General features: G+C 40.3%; 1 protein-coding gene across 1 annotated transcript in view; it reads left to right on the plus strand.

Moving 5' to 3' along the window:
- LOC131242579 (S-adenosyl-L-methionine:benzoic acid/salicylic acid carboxyl methyltransferase 3-like) overlaps positions 1-20,213 on the plus strand; it is an 83,946-nt gene that overhangs the window by 43,809 nt on the left and 19,924 nt on the right. The window lies entirely within an intron of this gene.

Raw genomic sequence — 20,213 nt, forward strand, 5'->3', positions numbered from 1 at the left:
ATATAGAGAGAGAGAGAGAGAGAGAGTGAGTGACAGAGCCCGGAGTTCAACAGGACTCGACTCGGTTCGAACCTAAGTCAACTTACCACTACCAAAAAAATGACCAACGCCGACGGTCGTATAGTGCTTTCCCCGACGGCTTTTATTCATCGACATTGCCGACAGCTAAAAGCCATCAACGAATCCTAATAAGCCATCAGTGATAGCGCTAGTTTATTAAACCTTGCATTGCCCTATTTTTTGGTAGTGTACTGACTCGTTAGGCGAGCTGCTGTTATGGGTTATTGAATGGTCGAGTGGACTCAACCAGCCTTGCAATGTGATGTGTGCTCCACTGAGTCTGTGCAACCCAAGCCCTTCACTCACACCAAAAAGACCTCAGAACCAGGTCGGCTCTATCCACTGGTCATGCTTCAGCTGGCAAGTCGAAGCAGCTAGTTTGGTTGCAGTGGGAGCATCTGTTACACATAGTGGCCAAGTTATAGCACTAATACGGTGGGTGTGATTTAAGTTTCGGATTGTTAAAGATTGGACCGTCTTTAGTACATACTGCTGGGACGAGCTGAGTCAACCCACCTTAAATCATAGGAGCTGACTCAGTAATCATCGAGTCCTTGGTTGCTTCAGGGACAAACTCAGCCAGTGGACCAACAACTTTCACCTTCCCAGCCTAGATCCTAACATAAAAGCCGTTCGTCAGGTAATTCCTTCAAACCAGATCCAAATCAACTTAGTCGACTTAGTTCAAGGTCAACACAGTAATGATTATGATAAGCCATGATTTAAAACAATCTTAGTCATAGGCAAGGTGTAAGGCCTTAATCTCTATAAATTCATGGTTTAAGGTAGGACTCGATCCTAAGAGGCATAGACATCTTTCGGCAACGATATTAAGCAAATTAAACCTTAAGGTGATGAATCTTTCCCTTTGAGCTTTCCTCTTCCTTATTAGTTAAGTAATAGTTCATTTTATTTCAACTGATAATTGATATATCTGATTTATGATAACTTGTGTTAGATATTGAATCTGATTATCAATCATATATGCTCAACGCTTAGATTGTATGAATATCTGTATGTTGTACTTGTGTATCTTTTCATGTTTATGAATTGTTTATGGATTGCTTGAAGAACTTGAACTGCTACATCTATCAGTGGAAAACCCCACTTATATATGCACATCCAAACTTGGGATGTAACTTGACTATCATGATTATAATGGATCCTCACCTAGTGGCTACTTTGATTGATGGATTAAATGAAACATTAATGTGGGCTTACCATTCATGGATTGTTGTGCTTATGTGGCTTTTTCTGATTGATATTTGCCCCTTGCGGCCCTGATTATTGCATATTTGCCCTAGGCGGTTAATGGATTATTTTGTATGACCATGTGATGGTAAGTCTCACTTGCATTCTGAATGGACCGATTTTTTAAAAGGTCCATTCTCCTATTATGGATGAGAAAACTGTTTGAAAGGCCCATCTCTATACAAGAATGAACCGATTGTTTGAAAGCCCCATTCTTTGCTTAAGTGAGATGACTATTTGAAAGGCCCACTATTTTACTTGAGTGGATCGACTATTTGAAAGACCCGTTCCCTTACAAGTTGAATGAGCTGACTATTTGAAAAGTCCTTTCTCTTATTAAAAATGAGTTAACTATTTGAAAGACCTATCCTATTGCTTGAATGAGCCGACTGTTTGAAAGGCCCATTCTTTGCTTAAGTGAGTTGACTATTTGAAAGGCCTATTATCTTACTTAAGCTAGTCGACTATTTAAAAGACTCATTCCTTTGCAAGTTGAATGAGTCGACTGTTTGAAAAATCCATTCTCTTGCCTAAATGGACTGACTGTTTGAAAGGTCCATTCCCCTATTAGGGATGAACTGACTGTTTGAAAGGCCAATCCCCATGCATGAATGAGCTGACTGTTTGAAAAGCCCATTCATTACTTAAGTGAGCCGACTGTTTGAAAAGCCCAGTACCTTACAAATTGAATGAGCTGACCATTTGAAAGGCTCATTCTCTTACATGAATGGACTGACTATTTGAAAGGTCCATTCATTTAGCCAAATGGTTGTGCATCCCTAGTTGATGTGCTTTCACGCATCCATGTGCTTAAACAAGATTGCATCATGGATTGTTTTGTATGTCTTATTGTTTAAACAATACTTAACTAATGTACCGGTGTGTAATCTTAAGGGAAATTCACACTGAGCTGGCCACTCATTCATCGAATATATAATCGTACAGGTAGTGCAGGTGGTTTAAATAATAAACATGTTAAGGTTGATAAGGAGCAGGGTACAAAGTCTGCTCAAGAGCTGCTACCTGATCTTGTAATTAAAGACCAGTTGCAATTTATCTTATTTCATGTATTAAGTTTTTTTTTTGTAATTATGATTAATGAGACATTGGTTTGTATAAGCTTTCAGGCAACCACTATAATAATTGGATTTATGTATTTGGATTTCCTTTTACGCTTAACTTGTTCTATTCCACTAAACTGCTAACTTTGCTAGAAGGGAAAAATACTTGAAATTTAGCCATCTTTAAAGGTTAACACTCGGGTTTTTGAAAAACGAGTAGTATACTGGTGTTTCGAAAACTAGGGCATTACAATAAAACCCTCTTAACTCCCAAGAAAGCCCTCGAGCTAGACAACCTATAGAAAGTGAGCTCATCCCCCCACCCGGGAACCAACATGAGCAGAATGATGACTTTACAGGGGAAGAACTTGTCACACTAGCCGCGACCTGAATCAAAAACCAAGATCTTACAAATTCCCAAGGAATATTAGTTCTCGCACATTCGCATCTAAATTTGCATAAGCTTTCATCCTGAAAAACTAAAAAAGAACAAAAAATTTGTGCCTCTATGAGTCAGACGTCCTCGAAAAAACCTCTCTTATCGTAGCATAATCAACACCATATCACAAATAGCTATGGCCAACCACGAGCAAGATGGTCAACCCTTCCTTGTTCTCGACATTGCATAAGCTCAACCTGCACAGCTACAATAGGTAGAAACCATGCACACTAATGACCCGCATTTAGGAATTGGCACAAGGCATAAAAACCATATAGGAAATATTCCTATAATTCATTCAGGCACAAGCCACAACAACTATCAACCAAGCGGGCCTAGTTCAGCAACAACAACAATCAACTCACAAACTCTGTCCAACTTTCGGTTCAAATCAAGCACAATCGTTGGACTCTACACAAGACTACCGACACCAACTGGCACCGAGAGTCAGGAGTCAGTCTTAAAACAATCCCGCAATTGGGATTCCTAGTCTGTTTCAGAACAGCCTCGCAGCCGGGGCTTCCAATTAGTTTCCACCTAACCTCGCAATTGGGGTTTCAAACCAATTTCAAACTGATCCTCCAAATGGGATCTCCAGTCAATTTCCAGCACACCTCACAACCGGGGTTTCAAATAAATTTCGAACTGATCCTGCAAACAGGATCTCCAATGAATTCCAATACATGTTGCAACTGATATTTTAAATCAATTTTAAGCAGAAGCTTCCTCGACCGGAAGCCCAAGGATGACAATGGCGAATGCCCACAATGGGGGTCAATGTCAAGCCCTGCTCAACCATTGGAATGTGGCGAATACCTAACAAGGGTGCCACTTCCCATCATCTCAGCATCCCCGACTGGGAGTGCTTTTCAATTTCAATTTCCCACAAATAGGAACACGATTGCATTTCAACAAGCTCCCCCTCACGGGAGCCATAAGGTCGAAGAAATCGATCACTATGTTGAAAAAGTAGAATAAGCCTTGCCGCGAGAGACCGGTTTCTCAAACGAGCCGTATAGAAATATAAGAGTTGTGGGAGTAGCTCCAAACCATGTAATATCGGCTTTAAAGACAACAAATGGGTCGATCTCCCCTCAACACAGTTTAGGGACTTATGTCCCTTCCTAAATGCATAGGTACCTCAAAATTTCAAGGTACCTAAATTCAAGGGATACGACAGTAGTGGATGTCTTACGGCATATCTTAAGGCATTTTGTGAGGAATTGAATGCAGTAACATGGAATGAATGAGCCCTTATCCACCCAAAAGTCTCTTAAGGGTGATGCCCTTGATTAATATGCTTCCCTGAATTGTCACTGAATCAAGACATGGGAGCAACTCTCGCAAGTGTTCGTCGACATGTTCGCCTGCAACATCAGTATGACTTCTAGGAGAGTGGACTTGACAGCCTTGAGACAAAAAGGTGACGAAACGTTATCTATATATGTGGGATGATGATGACCAATGGCTGCCAAAATGTGTGTCTCAATCGACGATGATGAGTAAATCTTCGTGATCGTACATTCAACAAATTCAAGAATCTCCGTATATATGCTATCGCATTCTTATGTGAACTTTGGTCAACTTATCCGCACTGCAGAGCAAGTAGAAGCAAGAATACGCATGGGGACGATCTCCTCTTAGCCTTATCAGGCCGATCTAGTCAAATGGAACAAAGTCAAAGGAAGACCCATAGGATACAGGAACGAAAATGGCAATGGTTTCGCCCATCGCCCGACAAAAGCAAATAACATCATTGCCACAGCTCAAGGCACCCATCATGTGCCTCAACAAGGATGCCAATAGTACCAATAGTACCACCCTCAACAGCAACAACAGAGATATCAACCACCACTTCCACCACAATAAAACCCACAACTATAGCCTCTGTAACTACAATGACAGTAGCAACAGCAACCCACGGGAAATGCCCAGTACCCCCATCAAAATCAGCAGATGACTAGGGAGTTCAGGAGATTCACCCCACTCATGCAAATGTACAGCCAAATCATGACAACGTTAGTGCATAATCAACTCCTCACTCCCCTACAACCCAAACTACCTCTAAATATCCTTAACCAATGAACTACAATAAGAACAAATAATGCACATTCCACTAAGGCCGAGGTCACTCAACAGAATGATGTTTCTCCCTAAAAAATGCAATCCAGTATCTCATTGACAGTTGAAATATTTCCATTTAGGCTCAACTTTTGACTATAATACCAATTGTTATGGACAAACCCTTGCACTTGATCAATGTCGCTAGGCTAGGTGAAAACACAAAAGAATAGAACTAAACAAAAATAAGAGACACGATCAGGCATAGGGATTTACACGGTTCGACAATTTACCTACTCCATGGGGCAACATCACAAAACTTTCTAATTCATTATAAACAAAAATGCAAGGCTTACTCTTCTTCCACTTTAAAAAAAAAAAAAAATCCAACACCAAAGAATACTCTAAAAGATGAATTAATATAATAAAATACCTCCATTAAAAGATGAATTAATATACAAAAGAAAAATGCAAATCAAGGGAGGAAACTATTTCCTTTTGCCATGGCCCACCAGAGTTTTGTATCGGGTTGAAAGTTAGGCTTGTGAGGTTTCAAGGGGAGCTGCATCACGTGGACCATTCAGATTATGTGCCCATGACATGTGTGCAAAGGTGCACCGGTGATCACACACACACACACACACACACACACACACACACACACACAACTCATCTCACATGATATGAGCACAAAATCTGAACAATCTATGTGATGTGGTACCCCATGAAACCTATAAAGCCCAACTTTCACCTTGATCTAAAACTCTGGTGGACCATGGCAAAAGGAAATAATTTCCTCCTTTGATTTCTCTTCTTTTAGCTATGTCCCATTAGAATTTTGGATCAAGGTGAAAGTTTAATGTAGAACAGGTCGCGAACAGTTTCATGGCTAAGATGGATCAGAAAAGGCCCGATCAAAAGCGAAAGTGATCCGGACGGTCAGGACTTAAAACGGACGTATCTCGCAAACCGGAATGAGCTATCGGACGTACCATATATGATTTTAGGGTAGGACGAGCTACTTTATCCACCCAACCTGATATGTCGGGTTGACCACGCCGAATTTGTGAAATCCATCAGATTGATGGTCGAAATCCCGTTTTATTTTCGTTTTTACTACTTATAGTATATTTTGGTTTGAGTATAACTCTTCATCCGTTGGGCTTTAGGAGTTGCGCCGAGCATGAAAAGTGTTTAGAATAAGTAGCAGTGCATCATCGTTTGGCCAAATAGGACACTTACTATTTTTGGTTGAAAACCATGCCACTAGTGGAAATCACGACCGCCTGTAAATAGTAAGTTTATTATTTATAGTAAGTCAAGATTTCTAGGAGTTTTAGTTGTAGTTTGATTCTGAAACTTCTCCTATGGCTTAATATTGCTATTTAAAGGGTTGTGAATTTGTTTATTTCATCTATCTATCAAATTATAAATTTTATAGAATTTATTTTCTATTTTTCTTGCTTTTTTTTCTAGTGGATTTGAGAAGTTTTTGTAAGGAGTCCAAAGAAGTTATATGAATTCAAAGTAGTTATCCCTAAGGAAGACCGTGATCTACCTCATCACGTTCATCCCTGTATTAAAGTTGTGCCTCAAAGGTGTCATGCGGTGGACATCACACGGAATATTCAGATTTTATGCCCAGTGCATGTGGGTAAACGTGAGCATAAAAAAAGATGCACAAGTGAGCGCATGACGGACACTCTTTCCATATCACACGCTTGGGAGGGCAATTCTCCGACCAAGGGAAATAGTCTCGACTGTACAACCGTACATGCAGATAAGACAGAAAAAGAGATGTCTTTTACGTGGAAACGTCTACCGGTGGGAGGCTCTCACCACCATAACATGCATTATATAGATATAATATGTCTCCCATCCGTCAGTTTGGATTACACTAGGCTTGCTTGGCAGATGACTTCATAACCTAATAACCTAACATCATGAATGACTTCATAAGGTAATATAAGATTCTTGATATTACATATTGCAAAAGAAAAACAATAACACCTATCCCTCCGTCTCTTTTCCTCTCTTCATGTGATGTACGTGCCACAACTTCTAATTTGTACTGACCACAGAAATTTTTAAAATGCATCTTGTCGGATTCCTTTCGATCCTATTCCCTCTCCCTTCTTTCTGCTCTCCATGTGTTCCACGACCCTAACTTGTATGGACCAGATTATTTTTCGTACCTACTACCGTTCATTTTGGACGTGACTTGCTGATGTCGTTGGGCCTCAAGTTCTTATGGTAGGAAGGTAAGTTGGCCTACGGAGATGCCCGGGACAAATCCACGCCACTCCAATCATTAGTTTCTCAAGACTACAATTGTACAGGTATCCAAAAATCAGGCAGATCCAACGCTCAGGTGGGTCACACAGACGAAACAGCAATCAATGGATGCTTACCATTGGAAACTTTGTGGGGGCCACAGAATTTTTAATCTATAAGATATTTGTACCCACAGTTTATCTGAGTGGCAGAAACCCTATGAACGGTTTGGATGGCATATAAAGTTCATGGTCAGCTCTAGGAAAGTTTCAAAGGTGGACATTTCCGTTCTAACCATTTCATATGGCGTGGCCCACCCGAGGTTTTTATCTGCCTGATTTTTGTAGCTTTTTACTATCGTGGTCTTTTGAAACTAATGGACGGAGTGGATTTGTCAGTACTGGAATATCTGTGGGCCCCAAATAGCTTCCTATCACAGGAACCTCACTTCCATTCCTTCTCCATACATTCCAAAAGAACGTTCAAACCTATTCCTCTTCATCTAAATTGTTTCGTGTGTTTCATGCACCACAACCTCCAACTTGGACGGGACAGATGATGTGGATACCTTTTGTATGCATAAATAAATAAAACGTGCGTGCTACAGCTTCAATTTGTATTGACCACAACAATTTATAAAATGCATCTGTGTGGGATTATCTACCAAAAAAATAGGCCAGTGGCTCAGAGTTCAAAGCAAGGTTTGCCATAACAACTGTAATGGTAACAGAGGCAACCATTACATGTCATGAGATTATAACGGTCATTACGAAACAAAATGACCCGTTATGGAGACGATATAGGTTTTTATCCCCCCCAAAAAAAATAAGTCGTAACAGTCATCACTGCCTGTATCATAATAGTAACAGTGGTGGTTGTTACGGCCACCATTACAGTTATAGATGCCTTAATTCAGTGGTGCTACCTTTTTTTCTATGGTTTAGCCCACATGATGAGTGGACCGACTTAATTTTTGGAAGAGTTGTTCTTTAAGGCGGGGTCAATCCTTTTGGACAGGTAAGATGCAGTGTAGTCATATGTTCTCCCCCAAAAAAATGAAAAAATGAAAAAATGTTTTGCTTATTTAAAAGTCAATTTCTTTTAAAAAGAGAAGATATAATGGAAAATGTTTTTGCTTACTTTAAAAGTCAATTTGCTTTATAAAAAGAAGATATCAATGAACTTCTTTGATGCAATTACACTAATGCACTAGCTGAACCATAATTCATCTTCCAACCAGTTGCATGTGAGACTCCTCTTTAAACAGTTTAATAGCTAGTTATCTCAGCCTGTTATCCAAAATAGACCCGATATGTCCTCATAATGCCGACATAAAACCATGGATAGAGCAGGTGAAACCAGTATATGGTGGAACCATGCATCCTCCACAGTAAACAGGGCAGGGTGCAATAACAATTGGACATAATTCATCTTGTGGCCACTGCCGGATGGAAAATCACATTGTTTGAATCATCTGAGCAATTGAATCATTCTAAACCAAGGTCGAAACAAAACATGGTTGACATTCAGCGCAGAAAATTTGCAGAAGTGATGGCTAGGATTATGCAACAGGCAAGTTACAATGGTCCATCAAGGATAATTGATAAAACCAAGTCAACAGACAGTTCCAGTTGCCATGTTTACCCTGTCATGAGTACTATGGGGAAACGAAACTGCCACATTCCAGGGCCACCAGCTCAACCAAACCATTTCCCTTGCAAATAAGATTAGTCCTGTCATGAGTCTGGATGGATTACATCTTATCAGATTTTTGTATCATCAACATGGCATAAACAGATAGCATGCCATGTCATCTAGCCATTTCATCAAACAGATAGCATGTCATTTCAAAAAACAGTTAGCATGCCATTTCATCAAACAGATAGCATGCGTGAAATCTAGCCATTTCATCAAAAAGATAGCATGCATGAAATCTAGTCATTTCATCAATAGATAACATTAATCTAAGCATACCTGTCAAGCAAAGAAAAAAGGGAGGGGTAGGCAGATTTGGGCGGGGTTTATTTGAGTATCTAAACCCATTCTTCATCCATGTAACCATCTCTGGTACACGGATTCCATCCTTCAAAAAAGGAAAACATATAAAACACTAACCCTAGAAACAAATGAAGGGAAACAAAAATCAAATACCTGTCTGTGGATTCTTTAACTTCTTCAGCAATAGAGAAATGGGGCTAGAAGTAGCGGCAGGGGTAAGCAGATTTGAGGGGGGGTTTATCCTCTACGACAGTGGCAGTGAGATCGAGTTGGGATTACTATTTGGGTAGGTGATTTGAGCAGGGGCTACGATTTTGACAAGGGCAAGGGCTGTGATTTGGGGAGGAGCTTCACGGCTTCATTGGAGAGAGAGGGAGGAGAATGAGATGGTGGAGATGCATTGGAGAGAGAGAGCGATGAGAATGAGAGAGATGGAGTAGGTGAGGTAGGGAAAAGGAGAATCGATCAGGAGAAAGAGATGGTTAGAGAGAGAGAGAGTTGGAGTTTTGGATGGGCATGGCTCTATTTTGAACGCGCGCCAATTTTGGGCGTCGAATTTTAAGGATGATGGATGGACGGTCCTGTCAGGGGCTACGCGGGGCCCACCATGATGTATGTGGTTTATCTATGTCGTTCATTAATTTTCATAATGTTTTTTAGTTCATGATCCCAAAACTCAAGTAGATTGAAGGCCCAAGTGGACCACACCATAGGACACACATGTGATTTAATCTCCATGTTTCCTACCGTATGGTCCACTTGAGCCTTCGATCTACCTTATTTTTGGTTTCATGCACTAAAATAATATTTCAAGATAGATGGACGGCTTAGATAAAATAAATATATTTTCATGGGCCCTATAAAGCCCCTTACACGACCGTTAATTATTAATGGTGTAGCAAGCTTTTATCTACAGATTAAATCCGTAGTAAATATAGCTACGGTTTATATTCATAGCTAAAAGCTACCTTAGTCCGTAGCCTTTACTCAATTTTTTGGTAGTATAGATCAATCCTTCTCTTTCTGTCGTTGGGTTTTGGAGCTTGGATTTCTCTGTTGGAGAAAGATATATATTGAGAAAAGGTCTATAGTTGTGTACGGAAGAGAGATAGAGGGAAAGAGAAAGAGAGACGTAGCAGGTATTGATTGAAGAATGGTGTACAAAGTGGGTCGGCTCGTGTAACGTTAGCAAGTTCTGTGGGTCTGATCACGAGGTATGTTTTATATCCAAACCATCCATCCATTTGGCAAGCTCATTTTAAGGTTTGAGACAAAAAAAAATAAGACAGATCTAACCATCAACTGGACTACACTCCAAAAACTAGTGGGAGATTGAACGTCTACCATTGAAACCCTTTTTAGGGTCACAGAAGTTTTGGATCAATATGAAATTTATTTTTCCTCTTCATTCAAGAACGTGTGACCTTATAAAATTTATTTTTCCTTTTCATTCAGGTACTTGTGACCTTATGAACAGATTAGATGTAAAATAAAGTTATGGTGGGCCCTACAAATTTTTTAACGGTGAAAATCATTATCTTAGCTGCTATTTATGGTGTGGTCCAGATGATCTTTGGATATGATTCATTTTGTGGATAATGCTCTAAAATGATCTCTAAAAATAGATGAACGGTGTAGATATAATAAATACATCACTGTGGGGCCCATGTAACTTTGATCTCCTTTAAACCATTCTCACAACTCAGAGCTCGAGGAGCGTCAGTGCTGTCTTCGCACGACACGTACCTAGAGCAGCCATATAGCTGGTGCTAGCTAGGGGCTAGCTATAGACAGGCAGTACTTGGGAATTATAAAGCTTCTTCGAGAAGCAATGTAGCGGGTGTAAAGCTTCTTCAAGAAGCTATATAGTTGTACGTTTTTATCTCTCTAAGTAAACTATGTGGGGCCCATCTTGAATTTTTTGGTTTATCCACACCGTCCATCAGTTTTTTCAGATCATTTTAGGGGTTGATACTAAATTTTAAGTATATTCAATAATCAAGTAGATCGCACCATAGGAGACACTGAGAATAATGATTTCCACACCATTGAAAGAAATAAACGAACCAAATCTTACCCAATCCGATCTAACTCAGTTTTCCTGACCGAGTCGGACTCAGATCGATTTAGGCCAACAGGAGTTCGGATCGGTTCGACTTAGATGACCCGGACTCGATCCCGGATCGGATCGAGTTCGGGTCAGGCCCTACAAATTTCGAATCAAGTCTAGTTGGACCCAATCCAATCCGACTCAGTCCGATGCCCAGCTCTAGCTCTGAGTTATACGAACGGTTCAAATGAGATCAAAGTTACATGGGCCTCACAATGATGTATTTATTATATCCATACCGTTTATCCATTTTTTAAGATCATTTTAAAGCATTGGACAAAAAATGAATCATATCCAAAGCTCAAATGGACCATACACAAATAGCAGCGAGGATAATGATTTTCACCGTTATAAAATTTGTAGGACCCACCATAACATTTATTTTTCATCCAATCTGTTAATAAGGTAAAAAAAAAAAAATACATGGACGAAGAGGAAAAACAAATTTCATTTTGATTCGAAACTTTTGTGACCCCCAGAAGGGTTTCAATAGTAGACGTTCAATCCCCCACTATTTTTTGGCAGTGTGGTCCACGTGATCTTTATATCTCTATTATTTTTTGTCTCAAGCCTTTAAACAAGCTCGCCAATTGGATGGACGGTTTGGATATAATACATACCTCATGATAGGACCCACAGAAATTGCTGACGTTAATACACCTGCTATATAGCTGGTGTGTGGTACACCAACTAATCCGCTTCCGCTAACTACGGACGTGAATTTCCTGCGAGAGGCTTTCGCAGAAGTTCCTCCGCCAGAGACTTAGGTGGGGCCCACCATGATGTTTGTCAGGAATCCACTCTGTCCATCCATTTTGTTAGCTCAGTTTAGGACATTAAACCAAAAGTGAGCAGGATCCAAGACTCAAGTGGGTCGTACTAAAGGAAAAGGTAGCTAGGGAAATTCCTACCATTTAAATCTCCCAGGGTTCGACAGGGATGTTTACATGCCATCCATACCGTTAACAACGTCATTCCTATTGGGATGAACAGAAAACACAAATATTAGCATGATTCAAAACTTCTGTGGCCCCTAGAGCTGGGCAGAATCCGACCTGATTCGATGGATCCGACCCGATCCAATCTGATTCAAAGGCCGGGATCGGGTTGGATCGAGTAGGCCCACTCAGATCCGATCGCACATCAAGTCAAGTTCGGATCAATGGCCAATCTGGACCAATCCGATCTGATCCGCACAACGTTCATTCAACACTGTTTCCTGTAATGTTGTCCACTTGAGATTGAGATATACCTCATTTTTTTGATTTATAGCATAAAATGATCTAGAGAAATAGATGGACAACATGGATGAAATAAATACATCATGGTGGGGCCCACAGATCACCGACCACCAGCCATTGGCTGGTGGCAGGGGGAGTAGCCAATACGTCTCCTCTCACCTCAAGCATCGGACTCCTGACACTGACACCACGGTACACTGTGTATTAACGTGAAAGTGAAGTGGATGGGCAGGTGTACCATGCACCAGCTGGTGCATTGACGTCAACAAGTTATGTGGGTCCCATGAGGTATGTGTTATATCCAAGCCGTCCATCCATTTGGTGGGCTTGTCTAAAGGCTTGAGCTGAAAAGTAAGACAGATCTAAAGATCAAGTGGACCACACTGCAAAAAGCAATGGGGGGTTAAACGTCTACCATTGAAACTCTTTTAGGGGTCACAGAAATTTTGGATCAATATGAAATTTGTTTTTCCTCTTCATTGATGACGTACAATTTTCGATCATCGATTGGATACTTGATGAAACGATGTACAATAATTTCCACCATTCGATAGATGATTGGAGGTTGATCAGATGGTGAACAACACTTTGTATCGTTTGATTGTTGATTGGATGTCGATTAAGCGATCATTGGTGTTGTGCACCATTCCATCATCGATAGGGGAATTGATGACACGATCTATAGTAGTATGTACCGTTCAATCATTGATTGGAGGTTGATCAGATGGTCGACAGCACTTCGTGTCGTCCGATTGTTGATTATGAGGTCGATCGGGCGATCATAAAAAATGCACATTGTTCGATCATTGATCGGGAACTTAACGAAGCAATCTACGTTGGTTTATACCATTTAATTGATAAGCATACATACAGATGAGCACACGGACAAATGGAGGAAATCTCAAATATCACCTTTTATCCAATGTTTTGTGGGCCCCCAAGAAGTTTTCAATAGTACAAGTTCAATTCTAGTTATTTAGGATGATCCACTTGGGCTTCAGATATGCTTAAATTTTAAGCTCATTTCATAAAATGCGCTACTAAAATGTATGGATAGTGTTGTTTAAACACATACATTATGTGTAGGCCACATAGAGTTTACTTAGTGTTCTTAGCTTAATGGGTGTTATCCATACAACTACATAGAGAGAGAGAGAGATGGGTGTTGGGAGCGAATAAGCTACTGCGTACCTGAGTAATACCTTAATGGGTGTTACCCATACCATAGGGCCCACCTTGATGATATGTTAGATATCCACACCATTCATTCGTTCGTACGGCTCATTTTAAGATGCATATTAAAAAATTAAGCCTATCTGATGATTTTTTCTTAAGCCACCGGAAAAATCTATTGGGAAATCACACTAATTTCTTATAGTATGTTTTCTTTAGAAATATTAATAGTGGATTCTAAATGATTGGGAGGTTAATCAAGCGATCATTTCCACCATTTTATTGAAACTACGTTTTTCACAAAAAGTATAATTTGGTATTTTTGTAAGGCGTTGACTTAGTCATCACTAAAACAAACTGTTTGCAATGACTTTTGCGTCATTGCAAAACTAAACATTTTGCGACAATACTCAATTCGTCACATGAAGTAGACATTAGCGACGACAATTGAAACGCGTTGCGAAATGTATTTCCCACTAAATAACTAGTGCGATAAGTTTTTGCGATGACAATTGCAGCTCGTCGCAAAAATATAAAATATTGGCGATGACCTATAATGTTGTTGCAAATACTCTACCCTTTCGAAATGAAACTACAGTCGTCGCAAAAAGCTTAAGTTGGTATTTCTCGGAATGAGCTGATGTAGTCGCTAAAACAAACTGTTTGCAATGACTTTTGCATCGTTGCAAAACCTAATGTTTTGCGATGACACTTAATTCGTCGCATGAAGTAGACATTAGCATCGACATTTGAAACACATCGTGAAAAGTATTTCCCGCCATGTAATTTTCTGTTAAATAACTTGTGCAATAGGTTTTTGCGATGATAATTACACCTCGTCACAAAAATGTCGAAAATTGGCGACGACTTACAATGTTGTTACAAATACTCTACCTTTTTGTAATGAAAATACAGTTGTACCAAAAAGCTTAAGTTAGTATTTCTTACAATGAGCTGACATAGTCGTCGCTAAAACAAACTGTTCCTAATGACTTTTACGTCATTGTCAAACCTAACGTTTTGTAACGACACTCAATTCGTCGCATGAAGTAGACATTAGCGACGACAATTGAAATGCGTCACAAAAAGTATTTCCCGCCATGTAATTTCTCGTTAAATAACTCGTGCGATAGGTTTTTGTGATGACAATTGCAGCTCGTTGTAAAAATATCAAATATTGGCGACAACCTACAATGTTGTTTCAAATATTCTACCATTTTGCAATAAAACTACAGTCGTCACAAAAAGCTTAAGTTTGTATTTCTCACAATGAGCTGACGTAGTCGTCACTAAAACAAACTGTTTGCAACAAGTTTTGCGTCGTTGCAAAACCTAATGTTTTGCAACGACACTCAATTCGTCGCATGAAGTGGACAGTAATGACGACAATTGAAACACGTCGAAAAAGTATTTTCTGCCATGTAATTTTTTGCTAAATAACTTGTGCGATAGATTTTTGCAATGACAATTGCAGCTCGTTGCAAAAATGTCGAATATTAGCGATGACCTACAATGTTGTTGCAAATACTCTATCCTTTCGAAATGAAACTACAGTCGTTGCAAAAAGCTTAAGTTGGTATTTCTCGCAACAAGTTGACATAGTCGTCGTAAAAAGACCTGTGGAAAAAAGTCTAATTTTGTATTCGTACAACGAGCTTGACCAATCGTCGTTAAAGCCACTGTTTGAAACAACTTTTGTGTCGTCGCATTTTTTTTTTTTTTGCGACCAGACCTAATTCATTACAAAAAGTGGTTATTAGCAACAACTGCTTAAGCTCGTCGCGAAAAGTCTTTCCCGCCACAAGTTTTAGCAACAAGTTTTGCAACAACAATTGAAGCTCGTCGCAACAAAAGTGACTATTAGCAACGATAGAAAATTACCATCATAAATAGTGGTTTTTTTACGACTACTTAGAATGTCGTTGTAAAAATTTGACTTTTTGCGATGAAATTAGATTCGTCGCAAAAAGTTTAAATTGTTGTAGTGATAGTTAGTTTGACAAACAATTGAATATATTATGTTCTATGAGGGCTGATCTAATTCATGGGTTTGATGGCCATTAATGATACAAATCTACATTGGTGATTAGGGTCAATTGAAGGTGGATTAACATCTAATTTCACATGTTAGTTATTGGTCCTTATAGCTTAAGATTGTACGCTTTAAAATGTGTTGATTGGGTGTATAAGTGGGTAAACTACTTGGGAAGATTTATAGTGTAATTACAAGGTCTTGATTGAGTGGTTCTGATACACATGTCATGGGTCATGATAGGATAGCTTTAGGATATGTTCAACAGTTGAGCTAGCTTATGGATAAACAAGTATTCTAGTGAATGTAGGTGATGATAATGCAAGTGTGTGTACACACGCACCAAAATCATATGATTATTAATCACGTATATCAATGGTTCACATTAAAACCCTAGTGTCATGACAATTTTATTCCAGGATGTTTCAAAAAAGCAGCATGCTTTCAAGTTAAAACTTCAAAGAAGGTAAGTCAGACGCTCAAAGTAAATCACAAAGTTGGGATGGATTGTCCATCATTCAGACCTTCTCTCTTTATGTACCCTCACCTACTCCCTTTATCTCCTTTCATCTCGATGGATTTCAGACCTTCTCTCTATGTGTACCCTCACCTACTCCCTTTATCTCCTTTCGTCGCTTCACGTGCATTGTACATGCCACATAACCCCAGTTTGTATATTACTAGCGGACTGAAAATGTAACATGATGACACCATGGTTCTGTGTTTCAAAAAAAGAAAAAGAAAAAAAAATCACTTTCATCTCACTCACCTATCTTCCCTCCATGTGCATTGCACATGCCATATCTATTCTAATTTATATGGCAGTAGTACATGACTTCAAAATTCTTGTTTCCACGTGTTCAAAAAAGCAATCGTATACATTCCTCCTATCTTACATGTGCCACTACTCCTTATTTACATGGAACGTAAACTCAAGAGTCATTTTAGGGTTAATGATCTTCAGGTTCTCAATCCTAAGCATTTTTACAGGGTCTAATCGGCTATAAGATCGAAGTAATTCGTTAGTGGTGACTCTGGTCAAATGTAACTGTAACACCCCATACTTTTCAATATTTGGATGTTATCATCTAACCTAACTTAGTATAAATACCAACTTAACTTACTTAAACATTCACTTTCATTACAGTTTAAATCCAACCGTTGGATTGGTGTGAATCAATAGTTGACCGTGAAGTCACAAGGTATGGCTCACCTAAGCTTTGGATCTGCCTAGTTTTTTGGTCAGGAGCCCTGATGGGGACCCCCAAACTGAATGGATTGGAATCATAGGAGATCCAACCGTTAGTTCATTAGAAAATACCATTTCATCACACAAATCGAGTTGTGGGGCCCACCCAAGTCATGGATCTGCCTTAGCCTTAGTCAGACAATGCAAATAGAATCTGATGGATGGTGTGGATTTGATCACACACCTTGGTGGACCCCATTTTGGGGTGATGAGCGAGCACAGTTTATGTGCACCAGCGGTGCACTGGATTGCACCTCCAGTCAAAGTCAAGCTAACTCGGCATTTCTAAACAAAGGAGTTTTCTTCCCTCCTTTCGTTGTTCCCCCCAATTGGATTTTAAATGAACAAGCAACTCTCATTTTTGATCACCTGTGGCCCACCAGGATCATCTGTTCAAATGATCTGAATAGTTCATCGCGATTGGACAGAGGTTTTGACCCAACCCTGACCTTTCCCGCACATTGGAGCACGTGTGTGCATCCACAAACTCTGACAGGACTCGAGAGCCACATGCCGCACTTTCCAAAATGGAGAAACTTCCATTTCTTCTTTCCACGAGGGCGATCCGAGGTAGCAACCCGCTTCTGATCCCAACCTTTGATTGGGGGTGCATCCCAAACCTCCTCTTTTCATCATGGAATGAAAAGTCTTTTGTGGCTTGACGAAAGAAGAAAGGATACCTTCCTCTTTAGGCTGTGCAAGCTGGCTCGATCCAAGCCTTCCGCCCAAGCCTCATCGATGATCCCAACCACCCATGCTAGGGCAGCCTCGAATCTAGTAGTAGGGTAGCTGATACCCCAAGAAAAGCCTCCCTTGCACGATAAGCGGCGGAATATCTCATGAGAGGTCCCACTCGGATAAAGGGTGATGAGATTAGTGGAACCCACAAGGTGGGAGGACCAATTCGGTCCATCCAGAGGGCTTGGATCACCATCTTAGGCCATGGGTAAAAACTCACCATGAGAGGTGGCTTCATCTTCTCCATCTAGTTGAAAAATCCATCGTGATGGAGTGGGCCCCATTTTCGAATCGAGTGCGGTGGGCCACGGTGATGGAAATCCATCCCACATGTCAGATTACTCCCATGCAGACATAAAACAAAGAGGAGGGCGAGGTGTGACCATCCCATCCTAGCCGTTCATGGCTAAAGAAGGAAACAGTATAGAGTGAGTTTTTGCCTATAAAAAGGACGTGTCCTTCTCAAGATTGCAGCCAAGGGTTGCTTGGAATAAAGAGAAAATAGGAGAGAAAAATCAGGAGAAAATCGAGGGGAGAGAGTTGGCACAAGAGTGGAATTGCACCGCAGTCCGCTGGCCAAACCGACTCAGGCCAAGTCGAGGTGCGACTGGGGGTTCCAGGAGAGAAAGGAGGAGAGGAGAGAAAATAGGAGAGGAAAGAGGGAGAGAAAATCATGCAGCTGGTGCCACACCACGCCAGACCATCCGACCGTCTGAGTTAGGCTCGAACTCGAGGCGAGTTGGGGTAGCCAGTAGCCTTAGTTCTGGGAATATATATATATATATATAGAGAGAGAGAGAGGGAGAGTGACAAAGCCCGGAGTTCAACAGGACTCGACTCGGTTCAAACCTAAGTCAACTTACCAGTACCAAAAAATGACCAACACTGACGGTCATATAGTGCTTTCCCCGACGGCTTTTATTCGTCGACATCGCCGACAGCTAAAAGCCATCAACGAATCCTAGTAAGCCGTCGGTGATAGCGCTAGTTTATTAAACCTTGCGTTGCCCTATTTTTTGGTAGTGTACTGACTCACTGGGCGAGCTACTATTATGGGTTATTGAATGGTCGGGTGGACTCAGCCAGCCTTGCAATGTGAGGTGTGCTCCACTGAGTCTATGTAGCCCAAGCCCTTCGCTCACGCCAGAAAGACCTCAAAACCAGGTCGGCTCTATCTGCTGGCCATGCTTCAGTTGGCAAGTCGAAGCAGCTAGTTTGGTTGCAGCGGGAGCATCCATTACACCTAGTGGCCAAGTTATAGCACTAATACGGTGGGTGTGATTTAAGTTCCGGATTGTTGAAGATTGGACCGTCTTTAGTACATACTGCTGGGACGAGCTGAACCCACCTTAAATCACAGGAGCTGACTTAGTAATCATCGAGTCCTTGGTTGCTTCAAGGACAAACTCAATCGGTGGACCAACAACTTTCACCTTCCCAGCCTAGATCCTAGCACAAAAGTCGTTCGTCAGGTAATTCCTTCAAACCAGATCCAAATCAATTGAGTCGACTCAGTTCAGAGTCAACACAGTAACGATTATGATCAGCCATGATTTAAAACAATCTTAGTCATAAGCAAGGTGTTAGGCCTTAAACTGACCCTATAAATTCATAGTTTAAGGTAGGACTCGATCCTAAGAGGCATAGACATCTTCCGGCAACGATATTAAGCAAATTAAACCATAAGGGGATGAATCTTTCCCCTTGAGCTTTCCTCTTCCTTGTTAGTTAAGTAATAGTTCATTTTATTTCAACTGATAATTGATATATCTGATTTATGATAACTTGTGTTAGATATTGAATCTGATTATCAATCATATATGCTCATCGCTTAGATTGTATGAATATCTATATGTTGTACTTGTGTATCTTTTCATGTTTATGGATTGTTTATAGATTGCTTGAAGAACTTGAACTGCTACATCTATTAGTGAAAAACCCCACTTATATATGTACATTCAGACTTGGGATGTAACTTGACTGATCGTGATTATAATGGATCCTCACCTAGTGGCTACTTTGATTGATGGATTAAATGAAACATTAATGCGGGCTTACCATTCATGGATTGTTATGCTTATGTGGCTTTTTCTAATTAATATTTGCCCCTTACGGTCCTGATTATTGCATATTTGCCCTAGGCGGTTAATGGCTTATTTTGTATGACCATGCAATGACAAGTCCCACTTGCATTCTGAATGGACCGATTGTTTAAAAGGTCTATTCTCCTATTAGGGATGAGTGGACTGTTTGAAAGGCCCATCTCCATGCAAGAATGAGCCGATTGTTTGAAAGGCCCATTCTTTGCTTAAGTGAGCTGACTGTTTGAAAGGCCCATTCTTTGCTTAAGTGAGTCGACTATTTGAAACGCCTATTATCTTACTTAAGCGGGTCAACTATTTAAAAGACACATTCCTTTGCAAGTTGAATGAGTCAACTATTTGAAAAATCCATTCTCTTGCTTGAATGGACTAACTATTTGAAAAGTCCATTCCCCTATTGGGGATGAACTGACTGTTTGAAAAG

Source organism: Magnolia sinica, chromosome 1 (assembly GCF_029962835.1).
Source record: "Magnolia sinica isolate HGM2019 chromosome 1, MsV1, whole genome shotgun sequence".
Lineage (NCBI taxonomy): Eukaryota > Viridiplantae > Streptophyta > Magnoliopsida > Magnoliales > Magnoliaceae > Magnolia > Magnolia sinica.